The following is a 21,722-nucleotide window of genomic DNA, read 5'->3' as shown; positions in this document are numbered from 1 at the left end:
TTCTGAAAGAGCCCATGAAAAACACCAAGTTCTCTCCTGCCTCAGGACTTTGCACCTGCTGCTTCAGTGCCTGGAATACTCATTCCTTCCATTTTTTGCACAAGCACCGCCAGGGGGTGGGGCTGACAGAGGCACACTGCGGCAGGAACTGGATGTGGGTGTCAAGGTGGTCACAGAACAGACGGCTGGTTAAGCTCCCCAAAGAGAAGCCCTGAGCTGCCCAACAGGTCCCTCTTAGGCCCCACACTTCAGAGGCAGGGCTGCCATGCATGCCTCCTGGATCGCCTCTTGGTATCCCATGGCCCCAAAGGGCTCCTACCTGGCACACCCTCACCTCCAGGCTCCCCAGGCTCCAACTCAGCAGGGAGGTGGGAGGTTGACGGGGGCAGACAGGGCATGGGAGGGCTCAGCGGGGGGTATGAAGGGTGGGCAGAGCCTCACCCTTTCTCTTCCCCTCCTCCTCTGGGCACCTTCTTTGATTCCCACAGGCTCCTGGCTCAGACCTCTCCACTCTTCCTGGCTTTCCTTCAGGGAGGTCAGAAAAGTCAGGGACCCGTGGATAAAGACCAGGAGAACATCATGTAGGTATCTGGGCAAAGAAGCTCCTAGGCAGAGGGCCTGGCGAGGGCAGAGCCCCAGGGACCTGTGCAGAGCCTGATCAAGACCCTTGGAGGATTCCAGGGGTGGCTGGAGTGGAGCAAGCAGGGGAGGGACTGGAGTAGCCATGGGAGGGACCAGGACAGACTGAGCCCCAAACGTCCCCATCGCCTGGCCCAGCCCACGTGTGTCCGGAATTGGTGGGTTCTTGGTCTCACTAACTTCAAGAATGAAGCTGCGGACCCTCTCAGTGAGTGTTACAGTTCTTAAAGGCGGCGTGTCTGGAGTTTGTTCCTTCTGATGTTCGGATGTGCTTGGAGTTTCTTCCTTCTGGTGGGTTCGTGGTCTCACCAGCTCAGGAGTGAAGCTGCGGACCTTCGCGGTGAGTGTTACAGCTCCTAAGGCAGCGCATCTGGAGTTGTTCGTTCCTCCCGCTAGGCTCGTGGTCTCGCTGGCTTCAGTAGTGAAGCTGCAGATCTTCGCGGTGAGTGTTACAACTCATAAAGGCAGTGTGGACCCAAACAGCGACAGAACAAAACTTCCACAGCGTGGAAGTGGACCAGAGCGGGTTGCCAGTGCTAGCTGGGGCAGCCTGCTTTTATTCTCTTATCTGGCCCCACCCACCTCCTGTTGATTGGTAGAGCCAAGTGGTCTGTTTTGACAGGGTGCTGATTGGTGCGTTTACAATCCCTGAGCTAGATGCAAAGGTTCTCCACATCCCCACCAGAGTAGCTAGATACAGAGCGTTGACTGGTGCATTCACAAACCCTGAGCTAGACACAGGGTGCTGATTGGTGTGTTTACAAACCTTGAGCTAGATACAGAGTGCTGATTGGTGTATTTACAATCCCTGAGCTAGACAAAGTTTCTCTACCTCCCCACCAGACTCAGGAGCCCAGCTGGCTTCCCCCAGTGGATCCCCCACCCGGGGCTGCAGGAGGAGCTGCCTGCCAGTCCCGCACCATGCGCTCGCACTCCTCAGCCCTTGGGTGGTCGATGGGACTGGGCGCTGTAGAGCAGCGGACCGCTAGAAGGGGAGGCTCAGCTGCACAGGAGCCCACGGCGTGGGGGGTGGGGCTCAGGCATGGCCGGCTGCAGGTCCCGAGCCCTGCCCCGAGGGAAGGCAGCTACGGCCCTGCGAGAAATTGAGCAGTGGGGCCTGCTGGCCGCTCCGAGTGTGGGGTCCGCCGAACCCACGAACCCCACCAGAAGGAAGAAACTCCGAACACATCCGAACATCAGAAGGAACAAACTCCCGACACGCTGCCTTTAAGAACTGTAACACTCACGGTGAGGGTCCACAGCTTCATTCTTGAAGTCAGTGAGACCAAGAACCCACCAATTCCGGACGCACAGGGATGCTAGGCAAAAACCCCTAAGAGCCGGCCGGCCTCCAGGAGGGGCCAGGGGTCTTCCCTTACACAGGGGTCCCGGCTCAGGGCCGCCGCCCTTCCCCGTAGCTCCAGTGCCCCAGGACCTTGGGAAATCATCCTGCTCTTTGTCGTGTCCTGAGCCAATGCATTTGCCTTGTGGAGCCCTAGGGAACAGAAAAGCCTCGGCGAGCAGCTGGCAGCCACCATCGCATTTGCTCCCAGAAGGCAAGACGAGGAAGAGAAAATTCCAGAACTATTTATGCGTCTGGGACCCTGAGGTAACCGTGAGCTACTATTAGGCCCAGGGACACAGCGGGTACAGAAGGGGTCTCTGGAGTTTCGTGAGGAAGTATTCGGGCTGTGGGGCTCCGCGACCCCGGCAGGACGCTGCTCTCCCGCCAGCGGGAAGCGGGGCGCGCTCAGGGCTGCGGGCAGCGGGGGCGCAGCGGGGAGAGCCAGGGCCTGGGCGCGGAGGAGCGGCCGGTATGGGACCCTCCGGGTGGGCGCGTCCCTGCGGCCACACCGCCACCGTGCCCAGCGGACCCATCGGCGCATGTGCAGGATGAACCCCTGACACGCGCCCAGAACCCTCTCGTGACCCAGTGATGAAAGCTCGAATTTTACAGGATCCGTATTCATTCCCCGTCCGCTCAAGCCCAGCCTCCGCGGGCGGCGCGGGCCCTCGTGGCGAGTGTCCACGAGGAGGCGGTGTGGACCCGCGGGCGCCGGACCAGGCCTCAGGCAGGAGGTGAGCGCGAGCGCCCCGCCCAGCCCCTCCCCGCCCCGCAACCCGCGCCCCTACCAGCGCCCCCAGCACCTCTGCACCCTCGCTCTCGAGCGCTCTCCACGTTTGTCTCAGAGGAGACCCACTTTGTTCCCCAGCGTGCGCCCCTGAGCGCTGGGGGAAGTTGGTTGGTTTGTTTATTAAGACAGAGTCTCCCTGTATCGCCCAGGCTGGAGAGCAATGGTGCACTCTCAGCTCACTGCAACCTCCGTCTCCCAGGTTCAAGCGATTCTCCTGCCTCAGCCTCCTGAGTAGCTGGAATTACAAGTGCACGCCACTACGCCCGGCTAATTTTTGTATTTTTAGCAGTGAGGGGGTTTTGCCATGTTGGCCAGGCTGGTCTTTTTTTTTTTTTTTTTAACTGAATGTTTCCTTTATTCATTCACACACTTAGGTAACATAGACTTATAATTTGTAACAAATAGAACAAAGGTTACACATATAAGACAACAAAAATCTTGAGTTTGAAAGCTTTAGTTATTATCTGGCTATTTTGTCAACATGATAATTTCATATACGACCACGTAAAAACATCTTTGGTGTTTAGATTTTTCCGTTTTATGCCAGCTGTTTCATATTTGTAGACATAGCCATGGCATGTACAGAATATGCATAGCAACAGGCCATTCGTATAATATTAGTACAGTTGAAAAAAAACACTATCTTGCTAGGGAGATATGTCAAGTAGATTCTAGTTTCCACATTATTTTGATTTTACTGTATTTAACTTTGTATATATTTTACATGTATTAAATGTTTTGATGAAACATTTCAAACTATGTTAGAAATGTTGGCAAACAGTATCTATAAAATATAATCTGTATATATTGTATAATCTGGATATAAAATATCCAGAAATCTGTCATATTTTTATTTTATACCAATTTCAATGGTCAAAGTTGACACTATTCTTAAATGTACTTAATGATTATCTGGATTATCTCCATATCTATTTTTGGCCCTCTTTTGCCATCCATATGTGAAGTATAAAGATCCTTATTCTTTATGGCATTTTTTTTTTTTTTTTTTTTGAGACGGAGTCTGGTTCTGTCACCCAGGCCAGAGTGCAGTGGCACGATCTCAGCTCACTGCAAGCTCCATCTCCCGGGTTCATGCTATTCTCCTGCCTCAGCCTCCCGAGTAGCTGGGACTACAGGTGCCCGCCACTGCGCCCGGCTAATTTTTTGTATTTTTAGTAGAGACGGGGTTTCAGCATGTTAGCCAGGATGGTCTCGATCTCCTGACCTCGTGATCTGCCCGCCTTGGCCTCCCAAAGTGCTGGGATTACAGGCGTGAGCCACTGCGCCTGGCCCCTATTTTTATTTTTTGAAACGAGGTCTGGCTCTGTCGCCCAGACTGGAGGGAGTGGTGTCATCTCGGCTTACTGCAACCTCTACCTCCCAGGGTCAAGCAATCCTCCCACCTCAGCCTCCTGAGTAGCTGGGACTACAGGTGTGTTCCACGATACCAGGCTAATTTTTGTATTTTTTGTAGAGATGGCAGCGGGGTTGGGCGGCATCTCACTATGTTGCCCAGGCTGGTCTTGAACTCCTGGGCTCAAGTGATCCTCCTGCCTCAGCCTCCTAAAGTGCTGGGATTACAGGCGTGAGCCACCGCCTGGCCTCCATAATTATTTTACTTCCTCAATGCTGGGCCTCAGAGAGCATCCTGGCCACACTAGGGGAGAAAACTTTGTTCTGAATCCCCTTAGCTCAGTCGTCCTATGCAGCCGGGTCAAGCACAGCTCATGCCTCCTGGACTAGTGGGGTTTGGAGAACTTGCTCCTTCTCCCGGAGGGCCAAGAGGGATGGCAGTGCTATGGCAGGGGCCAGGGCAGTGTTAATAGGACCTCTGAGCACAGATGCACAGGAGGTCAAGGAGGGAGATTTCTGGGGAAAGAGCATTCCAGGCAGAGGGAACAGCCCATGGAGAGGCCCAGAGGCAGGGGTATGTTTGCCAGCACAGAAAACAAGGAGACCCTTGTGGCTGAAGCAGAAGTGGTGGAGGAGGAGAGGCCAGGGCCCAGGTCGTGGCGGCTTTGTAGACCACTGTGGGAACTCTGGCTTTTCCTTGGAGCAAAATGGGAGCCTTGTAGGATTCTTGGGAGAGGAAATCCAGAAAAGAAGCAATGGTAGCTTGTCCCCAAGCAGTGGTCTTGGAGATGGTGAGAACCCACCAGGTTCTGGGGGGCTTCTGAAGTGGAGCCAGGAATTCCTAATAACGACAGAATCAGCATAATCATGACCCCCACCCCCAGACTTCCACATCCTAATCCCCGCAATTTGTGAATGTGTTACCTTCCATGGCAAGGGGGGAATAAAGGCAGCAGATGAATTGAAGTTGCTGATCAGTTACCCTGGGTCAGCAGGTGATCCCAGTGTCATCACAGGATCCTTCAATGTGGAAGAGGGAGGCGGAAGAGAAGGCCAGAGTAACGCAGTGTGAGAAGGATTTGATCCAGTGTTGCTGACTTTGAGCCTGGAGGAAGGGCCCACGAGCCAGGGAATGCAGGTGGCCTCTGGGAGGTGGAAACGGCCAAGAATGGATTCTCCCCTAGATCCCCAGAAAGAACGTGGCCCTGCCAACACCTTGACTTTAGCTCAGGGAGACCCCTGTCTCAGACTTCTGACCTCCAGAAGTATCAGAGAATAACTCTGTGTTGTTTTAAGCCACTGAGTTTGAAATAATTTTTTCCTGCAACCACAAGAAACTCATACAGACGGGGGTGAGGTAGGGTTAGGGAAAATCAAAGAGGACCTGAAGACCTTGGCCTGAGCAGTGGGGAGGATGGATCTGCCCTCATCTGCAGCAGGGAGGCTGAGGCTGGGGATGGGGCATTGGAGAGAGCTTGGGACATCGTAAGCAGTGACCTGATCGGTTTCAGTCTCCCCAGGGTCTGTCACAGTGCTGCACAGGGGAGGGCCCTCAGGTGATTGTGGAATAAATGAATGAATGTATGATGCATGCATGAATGAATGTTTAGCTGCTCAGTAAATATATGTGGTATGCATGCATGAATAAGTGGAAGAGGCTGAGCTGTGACCCGAATATCAGGAGTTGCTGGGGATGGGGTGCTAGGAGAGGGTTGGTCACAGCCATACCCCTTGCCTGTCTTCAGAGCAGCCCAGTGGAGGTATGGCTGCCCCACCTGCTGCCTTCCCCCAGCCAGCCCTCTAGCCCAGTTCTGCAGGCCCCTGTCTGCCTGTCATACACACTATATCCCCAGGAGGCCTTTCACGAACGCCATTTTTCTCCATCTTGCCCCATTTCCCAATCATAGTTAGGGCCAGGACATCTTCCCAGATGCCCTGGCCCCAGAGAGAGGCTTCTGGAAGCCTTCCTATGGGAGCAGGGGACCTTAGGATTTGGATAGCCCTGCCTTGGGCCAAGGAGCCAGCTCTCAGACCCTGGGCCTCTTCTGTGAGCCCCTTAGGAGTGAGGGGTCAGCAGAGCAGGGCTCTCCCAGCCAGCATCCCAAGGACCTGGGAGGAGTGACAACCCAGGGGCACTTGTCGGCCTGGAGTCTCTGACAAACTCCAATGACGGGTGGGTGTGGCGCGTGGCAGCTGAAGACAGACGAGCACAGCATAAGCCTGCACAGACCCAGAGGAGGAGGGCCTGGCATGTGGCCTGCAGGAAGCCCAGCCCGCACAGCCCTGGAGGGGGAGAGCCTGGCATGTGGCCTGCAAGCTCTGGTGGCCTTGACAGATCTTTCCTCTCTGTAGGCTTGATGTTTGCATCTGTTCGATGAAAATTAGCCGCAGCTTACTTTTGTCATGTATTAAAGACATTTGTAGGCCGGGCGCAGTGGCTCACGCTTGTAATCCCAGCACTTTGGGAGGCCGAGGCGGGCGGATCACGAGGTCAGGAGATCGAGACCATGGTGAAACCCCGTCTCTACTAAAAATACAAAAAATTAGCCGGGCGTGGTGGCGGGCGCCTGTAGTCCCAGCTACTCGGAGAGGCTGAGGCAGGAGAATGGCGTGAACCCGGGAGGCGGAGCTTGCAGTGAGCTGAGATCGCGCCACTGCACTCCAGCCTGGGTGACAGAGCGAGACTCCGTCTCAAAAAAAAAAAAAAGAAGAAAAAAAAAAAAAGACATTTGTAGCAAACATCCATGATGAGCTGGCGTGTGCCATGTTCTCTGCTACTCCCAGCCCACCTCTTCTGGATGAGGGTGATGTACCCGTAAGGTAGAGGTGATGCCCAGGAGAGCCCTGAGCTGCACAGCCCCTGGGCTACGTGGTGAGGGTGGCTTTTGGGTCTTTGGTGGCTCCCATTCCTTGTCAGAACCATTTTCCTCCTCCTGGAAGCCACCCTTCTGGCCTCCTTCCTGTTCCACCCCAGCCCCTCCACACACCAAGTGGGGTATCTGTATTTCATTCCCCATGGAGCCTTCATCTCAGCTGCCAATGCGGGTTCAGGTGCCATCTGAGGCATCTGCTGATAGCCAAGGTGTTACCTCTCAACTCCGGTGTTGGGTGATGGTTAAAGTGCAGTCTGCAAATTAAGATGTTTGATGGTAAAGCTTAATGCTGATTGGAGTTCTTGACAACAAAGAGGTTTTTGGAGACAGAAACTGCTAAGGAAGACGAACCCCAGGAGAGATGCTCTTGGGGGCAAGTTACGTACCTGGCAGCTCCCTGCAGGCTCCTCCCCGGGTTGAAAAGTCCCTTCAGGTGGGAAGAGCCCAGGGAAAAGTGTAGTCCTCACTGAACAGCTGAGAAACTGGGGCTCAGAAGGAAGGACTAACTGCAGCCTTGGTGGCCCCCAGGACAGAGGACAGGGCTCCCCATGCCCCCAGACCCAGGCCCTCATACTCCCCACCAAAGGCTCAGGAATTTGTGGCTCCATGTAGGAGTGTGGGTGAAGGCGAGCTGAAAATAAGCAGGATGGCTAGAAACTGGCAGGGAGCCAGATCCCCTCTGCAGCCCCCACCCACAGCTGGGCTTCTGGGCTTCCCCCGCCAGGCCAGACACCAGTGGCTTCTTCCCTGGCGTGGAGCAGACGGAGGGTCTCTGGATGCGGGGGAATATCAGGCTGAGCGAGGCTGAGGTTTCATGCCGAAGGCGGGAGGATCTGATGCACATTTACATGATGCCAAGCCCCGAGCCCTGTCCCATCCACTCACCCTCAGTGCCCAGAACGCTGGAAGCTAGACCTCTCCCCTCTAAGCAGGGTGTCACCGGGGTGTCCAGGGAACCTGATCAGCAGATCACACGGGCGGTTTCCTGCCAGGTCACTGCTTACTAGTCCCTACTCTCCAGCCTGAGAAGCCAGCTGGGATGACCAGACATCTGAGAGATTTCTCTGACATGGAAGAGAGAGACAAAACAAACAGAAAAAGGGCAACTGGGAGGAAACAGAGACTGTTCTGCGAGAAGACAGCTTGGAAAAAACTGTCATTAATATCTTCAAGACGGAAAGATAGCATTTTGTATTTATGAAAAAAGAACTGGGTGTCATAAAGAAGGAACATTTAGAGAATATAAAGAGCACTTGGAAATTTAAAATAGGATCATGGAAATTGAAAACTCAGTAGAAGAGTTGAAAGATAAGATTGAGGAAATTTTATAGAAATTAGAGCAAAAAGTTGAAAATAAAGCCCCGTGCAGTGGTGCATGCCTGTCGTCCCAGCTACTCAGGAGACTGAGGTGGGAGGATCACTTGAGTCCAGAAGTTCGAGACCAGCCTGTGCAACACAGCAAGATCCTGTCTCCAGAAAAAGAAAAAAAGGTTGAAAATGAGAGAAAAAAAGGAATTGAAGGACCACTCTGGGAGACTTAACATCTATATAATATGTCTAGATAGGGAGAACAAGGAGGGGAGAAAATCATCAAAGAAACAATCCAAAAACATTTCACAGAAATTAAACTCAGCCGAGTGCAGTGGCTCACGCCTGTAATCCCAACACTTTGGGAGGCCAAGGTGGGCGGATCACCTAAGGTCAGGAGTTTGAGACCATCCTGGCCAACATGGTGAAACCCTGTCTCTACTAAAAATACAAAAATTAGCCAGACGTGGTGGTAATCCCAGCTACTCAGGAGGTCGAGGTGGGAGAATTGCTTGAACCTGGGAGGCAGAAGTTGCCATGAGCCGAGATCATGCCATTTCACTTCGGCCTGGGTGACAGAGTGAGACTCTATCTCAAAAAAAAAAAAAAAAAAAAAGAAATTAAACTCAAGTTTCTGGATTGAAAGGACCCGTTGAGTGCTTAGAACCAAGAATGAAAGTAGATGTGTACTTAAGGCACATCAAAGGGAGTTTCAGAACATGGGAGACGAAGAGAAGATCCTGTAACTATCCAGAGAGAAACAATAGGTCCTGGCCAGGAGCAGTGGCCCACACTTGTAATCCCAGAACTTTGGGAGACCTAGGCGGGCAGATCACTTGAGGCCAGGAGATCAAGACCAGCCTGGCTAACATGGTGAAACTCCGTCTCTACTAAAAATACAAAAAATTAGCCAGGTGTGGTGGCAGGCGCCTATAATCCCAGCTACTTGGGACGCCGAGGCAGGAGAATCACTTGAACCTGGGAGGCGGAGTTTGCGTGAGCCGAGATTGCCGCATTGTACTCCAGCCTGGGCGGTAAGAGTGAAACTCCATCTCAAATAAAAACAGAAAAACAATAGGTCCTGTACAGCTGGCCGGGATCAGAATGGCTTCTGACTTCGCAACAACACAACTAGATGGTTGAAGTCAATGAATGAAAGCTCTCAAAATTCTGAAGTTGGATCATTTCTAACCTCGATTTTTTGGAATACAGGCCTCCCACCACACCGGTAATTTTTTTGTTTTTTAATGAAACCGGGTTCACCTGGTCCGACTGACATCCACCTTGGGATTACAAGCGTGAGCCACCGCGCCCGGCCTCTAACCTCGATTTTTATACTTAGCCAAACTATTCATCATGAGGGTAGAAGAGAGAAATTCAGAATGATAAGCCCTCAAAATATGCACATCCCTGGCCCCTTTCTCAGGAAGTGACTCCAGGGTATGCTCCGTCAAAGAGAGAGTAAACCAAGAAAGAGGAAGTGGTGGGATCCAGGAAGCAGGGGATCCTACAGAAGACAGAAGGGCGAAAGAATGCTGGTAAAGGGAGGCCCCAGGGTGAAGGCTATGCCCCCAGCTCACAAAACAGTCTATTTTGAGTTGGCAGAATATTCGACATACTGAAATGCTTTAGGGGAGACTGGGACATTTGGCAGAATTTGGAGTTGAATTAGTAATAAAAAAAAAATTAAGCAAAATTAGAAAGACAGCATTTATTAACTCCGAAGGAAACAAGAAGTTAAGCAGGGAAGGGAAAGTTACGATGGCCCATTACATAGCTCAGGTATGAAAGAGTTCATGCCGTCCCCTGACAATGTCAACTGTGACTCTTGACCTAAATCAAAGATGATATAGTGATACTGGAGATCAGGAAGTAGCAGTGTAAGTGTGTTTTTCAGGGATACGAAGGTGAAACCAAAAGAATGAGCTGCAAATTGAAGGCAGTTGCCTCCAGAGATGTGAGTACAGGGAACTGCTGTATTTCGTAAGCAGCCTTGTAAAACTATGTAGCTGTTTAAATTATGTGCAAGTGGCCGGGTGTGGTGGCTCATGCCTGTAATCCCAGAACTCTGGGAGGCCAAGACGGGAGGATTGCTTGAGCCCAGGAGTTCGAGACATGCCTGGGAAAGATGGCAAGACCCCATCTCTACAAAAAATAAATTAGCTGAGCGTGGTGGTACACATCTGTAGTCCCAGCTACTTGAGAGGCTGAGGTGGGAGGATCGCTTAAGCCCAGGAATTTGAGGTGGCAGTGAGCTATGACTGTGCCACTACACTCTAGCCTGGGTAACAGAGTGAGACTGTCTCTCTTAAAAAAAAAAAAAAAAAAAAAAAGAAAATGTGCATGTGTAACTCTGATGAAAAGTAGAAACTAAATTTGAAACACACTCATGACTTACATACCCAGTTTTACCTTGTTGGTAAGTCAGCGGGATTTGAACTTGTGCCTCGGGATCGACAGATTTCTGTGCAGTACTAGAGCATGTCCCTATTGTCACAGGGCCACCTGGCACCCCCCTAAGTGCGGTACTGACAGGGAAAAGAGCATTTTACCAATTCAGGTCTGTGCACACTGGCAAGGGAGCACCTCTCAGCAGCCTCCTGCACTGGAGAATGCAGGGAGGGAGCAGGGTTGCTGTTGGGGGCTCCTGTCATGCCGCAGTGGGGGCTGTATGACAGCACACCCCTATCCTGCTAACACCTGGCCAGGTAGAGTGTGGCACTGGGGGAGTCTCAATGACTGATCTTTTCCTTTGAGATGGAATCTTGCTCTGTCGCTCAGGCTGGAGTGCAGTGGCATGATCTCGGCTCACTGCAACCTCCGCCTCCCTGACTCAAGGGATTCTCCTGCCTCGGCCTCCCGAGTAGCTGGGATTACAAGTACCTGCCACCACATCCAGCTAATTTTTGTATTTTTAGTAGAGACGTGGTTTCACCATGTTGGCCACGCTGATCTCGAACTCCCGACCTCAGGTGATCTACCCACATCAACCTGACAAAGTGCTGGGATTACAGGCATGAGCCACTGCACCTGACCCGACTGATCTTATAATAAGCACACACATTAATGTGTAGTAATAAAATGCTGCTTTTACCTGCCATTATATATGGGGTGACACTAAGTTGTATCTTCAGTGAGCGAAAATGCTCATTTGTATCTAATTATTAGTGAAGTAGAACATTGTCTTAGTCCATTTTGTGGTGCTGTAACAGAATACTCGACTGGGTCATTTATAGAACAGATTTCTTTCTTTTTCTTTTTTTTTTTTTTTTTTGAGACGGAGTCTTGCTCTGCCGCCAGGTTGGAGAGCAGTGGCGTGATCTCGGCTCATTGCAACCTCCGCCTCCCGGGTTCAAGCGATTCTTCTGCCTCAGTCTCCCGAGTAGCCGGGAGTACAGGCGCCTGCCACCCCGCCCCGCTAATTTTTTGTATTTTTAGTAGAGACGGGGTTTCACTGTGTTAACCAGGATGGTCTCTATCTCCTGACCTCGTGATCCGCCCGCCTCGGCCTCCCAAAGTGCTGGGATTACAGGCGTGAGCCACCGCACCAGGCTAGAACAGATTTATTTCTTCCAGTTCTGGAGTCCAGGAAGCCCAAGATCTAGGAACTCACACTGGGACAAGGGCCTCCTTGCTGTATGATCCCGTGGAGGAAGGTATCAGGGCAACAGGGCATGCCCCAGAGAGAGAGAGAAGGGACGGAGGCCAAACTCGTCCTTTTATTAGGAACCCACTCCCACGAGAACTAACCTGCATCAGCTAGAATGGCATTAATCCATTCATGAGGGCTTGGCTTATTAAAAGTCCCACCTTTCAACACTGGGGCACTGGGGACTAAATTTCTAATACATGAACTTCGAGGGACACATTCAAACCCTAACAAACATGTTTATTTATTCATTTATTTTTAGAGACAGGGTCTCACTTCATCACCCAGGCTGGAGTGAAGTGTCACCGTCGTAAATCATTACAGCCTTGAACTCCTGGGCTCAAGTGATCCTCCTGCTTCAGCCTTCTGAGTAGCTGGGACTATAGGTGGGCACCACCATGCCCAGCTAACTTATTTTTATTTTTTAGTAGAGACCAGGTCTTGCTACGTTGTCCAGGTTGGTTTGAACTCCTGGCCTCAAGCAGTCCTCCCACCTCCACCTCCCAAAGTGCTGGGATTATAGGTGTGAGCCAACATGCCCTGCCAGGGATTGATTGATTGATTGGTTGATTGATTTTTAGTGACAGGGTCTTGCTCTGTCACCCAGACTGTAGTGCAGTGGTGTGATCACAGCTCACTGCAGCCTCAACATCTTGGGCTCAAACGATCCTCCTGCCTCAGCCTCCTGAGTCATAAGATTTTAAACTATTGGCATTTTAAGTTTTGTCATTCACACATAATTAATTGTTTACTCTGGTACTTTCCTGAGCAACCATAAGCCTAAAGTGTTTCATTGTCAAAGAGTGACCAAGGGAAGCTACCCACTAGGGCTCATGGAACCACTGATCTCTTGCAGCAACTGGGGTCATGGGCAAGTTCTCATTCAAATTCTGAGCTCTACAAATTTGTGTTTAAAACTCTCCAGGTTTAGGCCAGGTGTGGTGGCTCACGCCTGTAATCCCAGCACTTTGGGAGGCCGAGGTGGGTGGATCACGACGTCAGGAGATCAAGACCATCCTGGCTAACACGGTGAAACCCCGTCTATACTAAAAATACAAAAAAATTAGCTGGGTGTGGTGGCGGACGCCTGTGGTCCCAGCTACTCGGGAGGCTGAGGCAGGAGAATGGCGTGAGCCCAGGAGGTGGAGCTTGCAGTGAGCCGAGATCACACCACTGCACTCCAGCCTGGGGGACGGAGGAAGACTCTGTCTCAAAACAAACAAACAAACAAAAAACTCTCCAAGTTTATTTGAGCAATTACTAGACTGGACTGGGTCCTGGATCAAATTGGTTCTGGTAATTCACTCGATTGAATTCAGCTGGAGGCCTCAGAGAGGTACCCTTTTTTTTTTTTTTTTTTTGAGACGGAGTCTCATTCGGTTGCCCAGACTGGAGTGCAGTGGCGCAATCTGGGCTCACCGTGACCTCCGCCTCCCAGGTTCAAGCAATTCTCTGCCTCAGCCTCCTGAGTAGCTGGGATTACAGGCATGGGCCACCACGCCTGGCTAATTTTTGTATTTTTAGTAGAGACGGGGTTTCACCATCTTGGCTAGGCTGGTCTAGAACTCCTGACCTTGTGATCCACCCGCCTCGGCCTCCCAAAGTGCTGGGATTACAGGAGTGAGCCACCGCGCCCGGCCCACCTTTTTTGATGATGGATTTGTTTCAATTCAAGGAGTCTGTGAAAACTGAAATTGGCAAAACTAATATAATTAATTGGAGTGTCTTGGCTAAAGATATTACTGATTGATGGACATCAGATCCACTCCCACTGGAAAACAGATTGATCCCTTATGAAATAGTTACTGGAAGGCCCATACCTTTAATAACAGAGCTTCACCTGTCTCCTAAACTATGATATGACTAAATAATGCAAGACTTTTTTTTTTTTTTTTTTTTTTGAGATGGAGTCTCTCTCTGTTGCCAGGCGGGAGTGCAGTGGCACAATCTCGGCTCACTGCAACCTCCGCCTCCCGGGTTCAAGGGATTCTCCTGCCTCAGCCTCCTGAGTATCTGGGACTACACATGTGCACCACCACCATGCTCGGCTAATTTTTTTTGTATTTTTAGTAGAGATTGGGTTTCACCATGTTGGCCAGGATGGTCTCGATCTATTGACCTTGTGATCTGCCCACCTCAGCCTCCCAAAGTGCTGGGATTACAGGTGTGAGCCACTGCACCTGGCCAATACTGCAAGACTTTAATGCATTGTGACAAAGTGTACTTTCACCATTGACTGAGGACAGTCAAACCTTTCACAGTCTAGAACCTGGAGATTTGGTCTTCTGGAAACTACATCAGAGAGAGACTGCCCTTGAACCCCATTGGAAGAGACCATACCAAGTTCTTCTCAGCACCCACATAGCAGTAAAACTTCAAGGCCTCAAACTTTGGATTCACATCTCATAACTCAAAAGGGCCCCTCCAGGCTCCTAGAACCGTATATGTGTTGGAGACCTCAACGGAAGGCTGACAAGGGAGGTTTTTCTTCAGATGCAGATGGGATCCTGGATGTGGGTGGCTTTCCCAAGGTCACATATCAAGACTTCTCTGTCATCACGAAAGCCTTATATTTTTTCCTTTTTTTATTTCCTGTTGTCTTAATCCCTTCCCTTTCCTTACAGGAGAATCCACTGGACCATAATCTGTGGATGGCTTTAGCACAGGCTTATGTTCTAGCAAGAAACCAGATAAATTGTTCAGAGTCTGTGGGCTAATGCCCCCCAAATCAGGAAACAATTCCACTGATGCCAGTGCCTCTCCATATTTCCAATAAGTCACCCTGGGCCGGGCGCAGTGGCTCACGCCTGTAACCCCAGCACTTTGGGAGGCCGAGGCGGGTGGATCACCTGAGGTCAGGAGTTTGAGACTAGCCTGGGGAAATGGTAAAACCCCGTCTCTATTAAAAATACAAAAATTAGCCAGGCATGGTGGTGGGCGCCTGCAGTCCCAGCTACTCAGGAGGCTGAGGCAGGAGAATTGCTTGAACCTGGGAGGCAGAGGTTGCAGTGAACCAAGATCACGCCACTGCACTCCAGCCTGGGTGACAGAGGGAGACTCTGCCTCAAGAAAAAAAAAAGAGTCACCCTGAAACCCCAAAGGAGTGTGGAAAGCTATCCTTGATTTTTTTTTTTTTTTTAGAGACAGGATCTTGCTCTGTTGCCCAGACTGGAGTGCAGTGGCATGATTTCAGCTCACTGCAACCTTGGCCTCCTGGGTTCAGGTGATCCTCCCACCTCAGCCTCCCAATTATCTGGGACTACAGTGGTGCACCACCAAGCCTGGCTAATTTTTTGTAAAGACACGGTCTTGTCATGTTGCCCAGGCTTGTCTCGAACTCCTGGGCTCAAACAATCCACCCACCTTGGCCTCCCAAAGTGCTGGGATTACGGGTGTGAGCCACCATGCCAGGACTTAAATTTGTTTTTCAAAATTTTATAAACAATCTATAAAATGTTAATCTTGACCATAAGATATAACCTCCATAAGCCTTTTATAACCTTTATAACCTTTATTAAGGAGTCTGTTAAGGCTGCAAAAAAATCTTGTTAATCTGACACAGGGGCTCATGTGCTGGTCTTGCATCAGCGTGCCTTTGACATTTATGATTAATTTGTAGAGAAACTGAACTTATTTTATCTTTCAAAAATCAGCCCTTACCATCTCACACACCCACCTCTTCGGCGATAGTCCCTGGGCCTTAAGGAGTTGAGTAGCTTTAACTTCTGGCTCTGTGTCTTAGGAATGCAGTTTATTCCGAATGGCAACTTCTGCCGGGCCTGAAGATGAGGTTTTACTGTCAGTATTTAAGATTTGGCAGGACCTGGTGTCTTTGTTAGACTCAGCATCATTGTCTCGGGTAAATACCCAAGATTCGTTGTCTCATGGCCACAGAAAACCAGGACTTGGCACACCAGAGTGAGGTTAAGAGCAGAAGTTTAACAGGCGAAAGAGAAGAGATCACTGCTGAGAGAGGGGTCCCGGAGAACACGAGTTGCCACCTCCACTGTGAAGTGAAGGAGGTTTTATACATGAGCTTGAGGAAGCGGTGTTTGATTTCCATAGGGCACAAAAGATTGGTCGGACCAGGTGTGGTATTTGCATAGTGCATGAAAATCTGGCCACCCCCACTCTAATCTTTTATTATGCAGATGGGTTCTCTGCCTGGCTGGTGCCATGTTGCCAGCTTCTTTACAGTACACGTGGGGACAAAGAAAAGGGAAGATGGAGCCTCCTCCGTGTTGAACATACCTGGCTCCCAGGTAGCCCTTTCCTATTGGCACAGCTGCTGGCATTCACCCGTGCAAGCTTCCAGCTTGCTTATCCATGTTTGCAGCTCGATTTTTCAGGCTGCTTTTTGTTAAAAAAGAAATGATTTGGGGGTTGCTTTTCTTTTCTTTTTCTTTTTTCTTTTTTTTTTTTTTTTTGAGATGGAGTTTCTCTCTTGTTGCCCAGACTGGCGTGCAATGGTGAGGTCTCAGCTCACTGCAACCTCTGCCTCCCAGGTTCAAGTGATTCTCTTGTCTCAGCCTCCCAAATAGCTGGGATTACAGGTGTGTGCCACAATACTCAGCTAATTTTTGCATTCTTGGTAGAGATGGGGTTTCACCATGTTGGTCAGGCTGGTCTCTAACTCCTGACCTCAGGTGATCCACCCACCTTGGCCTCCCAAAGTGCTGGGATTACAGGCGTAAGCCACCACGCCTAGCCAAGAGGACTGCTTTTTTGTTAAAAGGGAAATTTCACTATGGATTCTGTTGTCCCTACTATCTGCCTAAATAATTTCTTTTTAGCTCCTGTATTACCAGGAGTTAAAGCCCTGTGACTCAATGTCACAAGAACTTTTAAAGCACATACAGAAAGATACACGAATGTAATAACTTCAATTTAAAACCTTTGTCCCTCAGGTTCAAGCGATTCTCATGCCTCAGTCTTCCAAGTAGCTGGGATTACAGGCACCTGCCACCACACTGGCTACGTTTTGTATTTTTATTTTTTATTTATTTATTTATTTATTTATTTATTTATTTATTTTGAGATGGAGTCTCGCTGTGTCGCCCAGGCTGGAGTGCAGTGGCGCAATCTCGGCTCACTGCAAGCTCCGCCTCCTGGGTTCATGCCATTCTCCTGCCTCAGCCTCTCCGAGTAGCTGGGACTACAGGCGCCCGCCACCACGCCCGGCTAATTTTTTTGTATTTTTAGTAGAGACGGGGTTTCACCGTGGTCTCGATCTCCTGACCTCGTGATCCACCCGCCTCGGCCTCCCAAAGTGCTGGGATTACAAGCGTGAGCCACCGCGCCCGGCCGATGTTTTGTATTTTTAGTAGAGACGGGGTTTCACCGTGTTGGCCAGGCTGGTCTGGAACCCCTGACCTCGTGATCCGCCTGCCTGGGCCTCCCAAAATGCTGGGATTACAGGCGTGAGCCACCACGCCCGGCCTTAAAAAACAACTATTTTTTAAAACAAATGTTTTTAAACACTTAAATTCCTAAGTGTCTAAACTATGCTCTTCCTTAAAAATGCAAGAGTAGGCCAGGAGCAGTGGCTCATGCCTGTAATCCCAGTGCTTTGGGAGGCTGAGGTGGGTGGATCACTTGAGGTCGGGAGTTTGAGACTGGCCTGGCCAACATGGCAAAACTCTTTCTCTACTAAAAATACAAAAATCAGCCGAGCATGGTGGCACACACCCATAGTCCCAGCTACTTGGGAGGCTGAGGCAAGAGAATTACTTGAACCTGGGAGGCGGAGGTTGCAGTGAGCTGAAATTGCACCACTGCACTCCAACCTGGGCAACAGAGCAAGACTCCATCTCAAAAACAAAAACCAAGAGTAGCCTCTGTTGCAATAACTATTTTAGTAAAAAAATCAAGTGAAAAAAATTTTGCTCAAAAATAAAAGGGTCAGGCATGGTGGCTCACGCCTGTAATCCCAGCACTTTGGGAGGCCGAGGCGGGCAGATCATGAGGTCAGGAGATCAAGACCATCCTGGCTAACATGGTGAAACCCCGTCTCTACTAAAAATACAAAAAAGTAGCCGGGCGTGGTGGCGGGCACCTGTAGTCCCAGCTACTTGGGAGGCTGAGGCAGGAGAATGGCGTGAACCTGGGAGGCGGAGCTTGCAGTGAGCCGAGACTGCACCACTGCACTCCAGTCTAGGTGACAGAGCGAGATTCTGTCTCAAGAAAAAAAAATAATAATAATAAAATAAAATAAATGAAAAAGAGAAGGTCCTAGGAGAGTAAAACAAAAACATGAAGGCCTTTTAAATACAAACACGCAGACATACACACCCGCACATATGCACACATACACACATATATCTTGGATGTTAGCCTTTAAGCTGACTTTTAACCATTGAGCTCCTTAAAAAAAAAAATCCTTTAAAATCTCATTACCATATTTTAGCTAGGACAAATTGCTGCTATTTCAGAAGTACCAAGTATCAAACCAGAAAGGGCTTGATTTAGGAACCAAACCCAGGCTGTCATGGTGGAAAAAAAAAAAAATGCAGGACCTTAGCTATCAAACTGCAGGGTGGGGTGACAGACATTGCTCCTTCAGTTTGGCATGGCTCGAAACAAGGTGGCCTTGTTATGTAAATAAAACCCCTTAAGTAGTCAAAATCAAAAAAGTTTCCTTTTTTGGCCGGGCGGGCGCAGTGGCTCACATTTCTAATCCCAGCACTTTGAGAGGCCGAGGCGGGCAGATCACCTGAGGTCAGGAGTTCAAGACCAGCCTGGCCAACACAGTGAAACCCCATCTCTACTAAAAATACAAAAATTAGCCAGGCATGGTGGCGCATGCCTGTAATCCCAGTTACTCGGGAGGCTGAGGCAGGAGAATCGCTTGAACCCGGTAGGCGGAAGTTGCAGTGAACTGAGATTATGTGTCTCAAAAACAAAAAACAGAAAAACAAAAAACTTTCCTTCTTTTTTTTCCCCCTTTTTTTCCTGGCCATTTTTCTCCCCCCAGCACACCACCTTTGTGTGTGTGTGTATGTGTGTGTGTGTGTGTGTGTGTGTGTGTGTGTGTGTGTGTGTGTGTGTGTGTGTGTGTGTGTGTGTGTGTGTGTGGTAATTTAGCCACTTTAGAGGCCTTGTTCCCCATAATTTGGAACTTTCCTTTGGATTTGATGAAGTCAGATACAGTTGGTCAAACCCAATGGGAAAAAGACTGAACAACAAAAACAGAAACAAAGAACAACAACAACAAAAAACAGTTGAGCAAAACAAACGATCACACAGCTTCTATGATTACTGAGTGTTCTAATGATAAGGAGAAATTAAGACCAGCTTGTTGTTAATCTTAACTTTAGCCAAGACAAATGCCAATTCAGTTACTTACCTGGCAATGGGTCTCAGGCTGTAGACTTCTCTCTACCATCCTAGAAGCAGGAAAAAACTCATCTTCCCTGTTGGAAGAAAGCTCAAACTCCATAAGGGAGTTACCTGCCTTCCATCATCATGGAAACAGGAAATCTCGCCTTCCCTGTTGGAAGCAAGTAAAACTCCAAAAAAAGAGGAGTTGTACAGCAAAATAAACTCTAAATCTTGACCAAATTTGGGGAGATGAGGGATTCTCTGGAGGGGGTCCTCTCGGACCTCAGCGAACTGTCCTATTGGTTTGAGCCATAAAGTTAGCTCATTCCGGTACCAGGCACCAATAGGAGACTTGTCAAAAGTCAGAGGCAGGCTGGGCGCGGTGGCTCACGCTTGTAATCCCAGCACTTTGGGAGGCCGAGGCGGGTGGATCACGAGGTCAGGAGATCGAGACCATGGTGAAACTCCGTCTCTACTAAAAATACAAAAAAATTAGCCGGGCATGGTGGCGGGCGCCTGTAGTCCCAGCTACTCAAAGAGGCTGAGGCAGGAGAATGGCGTGAACCCGGGAGGCAGAGCTTGCAGTGAGCCGAGATCGCGCCACTGCACCCCAACCCGGGGCACAGGGGCGAGAGTCCTTTCAAAAAAAAAAAAAAAAAAGTCAGAGTCATCTCCACTCAGAATCCCCCCATGGTTACCAAAATGTGAACTCTGAAAACCTGAGACAGGTCTCAGTTAATTTAGAATGTTTATTTTGCCAAGGTTGAGGATGCACACCCATGACACAGCCTCAGGGGGTCTTCATGACATGTGCCCAAAGTGGTTGGAGCACAGTTTGGTTTTATGCATTCTAGGGAGACATGAGACATCAATCAACATGTACAAGATGAACATTGGTTCCATCTGGAAAGGCGGGACAACTGGAGGCAAACCCGGGAAGACTCGAAGCAGGGAGGGGCTTCCAGGTCATAGGTAGATAGGAGACAAGCAGTCACATTCTTTTGAGTGTCTGATGAGCCTCTCCAAAGGAGGCAATCAGAGATGCATTTATGTCAGTGAGCAGAGGGGTGACTTTGAATTTAATGGGAGGCAGATTGGCCCTAATCAGTCCCCAGCTTGACTTTTCCCTTTAGTTTAGTGATTTGGGGGGCCCCAAGATTTATTTTCTTTCATAGAATGTACATTCTGCAGTTGTTGGGTAGAATGTTCTGTGAATATCTGTTAAATATATTTGTTTTATGGTATACTTTAAGTCTATTGTTTCTTTGTTGACTTTCTGTCTCGATGACCTGTTTAGTGTTGTCAGTGGAGTGCTGAAGTCCCCCACTATTCCTGTGTTGCCCTCTATCTCATTTCTCAGGTCTAGTAGTAATTATTTTATAAAGTTTTTTATAAATTTGGGCGCTCCAGTGTTAGGTGCATATATATTTACAATTGTGATATTTTCCTGTGGGACTAGTCCTTTTAGCATTATATAATGACCCTCTTTGTCTTTTTTTAACTGTCGTTGCTTTGAAGTTTGTTTTGTCTAAGAATAGCTACTCCTGCTTGCTTTTGGTAGCCCTTTGCATGGAATATCTTTTTCCACCCCTTTACCTTAAGTTTGTGTGAGTCTTTATGTGTCAGATGAGTCTCTCGAAGACGGCAGATTCTTGTTTGGTGAATTCGTATCCATTCTGCCATTCAGTATCTTTTAGGTGGAGCATTTAGGCCATTTACATTCAATGTCAGTATTGAGATGTGAGGTACTGTTCTATTCATCATGCTATTTGTTGCCTGAATACCTTGGGGTTTGTTTCATTGTGTTGTTGTTTTATAGGTCCTGTGAGATTTATGCTTTAAGGGAATTGTATTTTGGTGTGTTTTGAGGATTTGTTTCAAGATTTAGAGCTCCTTTTAGCAGTTGTGTAGTGCTGGCTTAGTAGTGGTGAATTCTCTCAGCATTTCTTTGTCTGAAAAAGACATCTTTGTCTTTTTTGTCTTAAAAAGTATCTTTCCTTTGCTGGGCGTGGTGGCTCACGCTTGTAATCCCAGCACTTTGGGAGGCCGAGGCGGGCGGATCACGAGGTCAGGAGTTCGAGACCATGGTGAAACCCCGTCTCTACTAAAAATACAAAAAATTAGCCAGGCGTGGTGGCGGGCGCCTGTAGTCCCAGCTACTCGGAGAGGCTGAGGCAGGAGAATGGCGTGAACCCAGGAGGCGGAGCTTGCAGTGAGCCGAGATTGCGCCACTGCACTCCAGCCTGGGCGACAGAGCAAGACTCCGTCTCAAAAAAAAAAAAAAAAAAAAAAAAAGTATCTTTCCTTCATTTATGACACTGGATACAAAATTCTTGGCTGATAATTCTTTTGTTTAAAGAGGCTAAAGACAGGACCCCAATCCCTTCTAGCTTGTAGGGTTTCTACTGAGAAATCTGCTGTTTATCTGATAGGTTTTCCTTTATA

At 49.3% G+C, this 21,722-nt stretch overlaps 1 long non-coding RNA gene across 1 annotated transcript; it reads left to right on the top strand.

The window, feature by feature from the left end:
- Positions 1-2,111: 2,111 nt before the first annotated feature.
- LOC131381598 (uncharacterized) lies at positions 2,112-20,418 on the top strand. Its single transcript, XR_009210445.1, has 3 exons — positions 2,112-2,248; positions 2,597-2,718; positions 20,132-20,418. It is a non-coding gene; the product is annotated as an uncharacterized LOC131381598 (long non-coding RNA).
- Positions 20,419-21,722: the final 1,304 nt, after the last annotated feature.

Source organism: Hylobates moloch, unplaced genomic scaffold (genome assembly GCF_009828535.3).
Source record: "Hylobates moloch isolate HMO894 unplaced genomic scaffold, HMol_V3 SCAFFOLD_17, whole genome shotgun sequence".
NCBI lineage: Eukaryota > Metazoa > Chordata > Mammalia > Primates > Hylobatidae > Hylobates > Hylobates moloch.
This window is presented reverse-complemented; position numbering and strand designations above follow the sequence as displayed.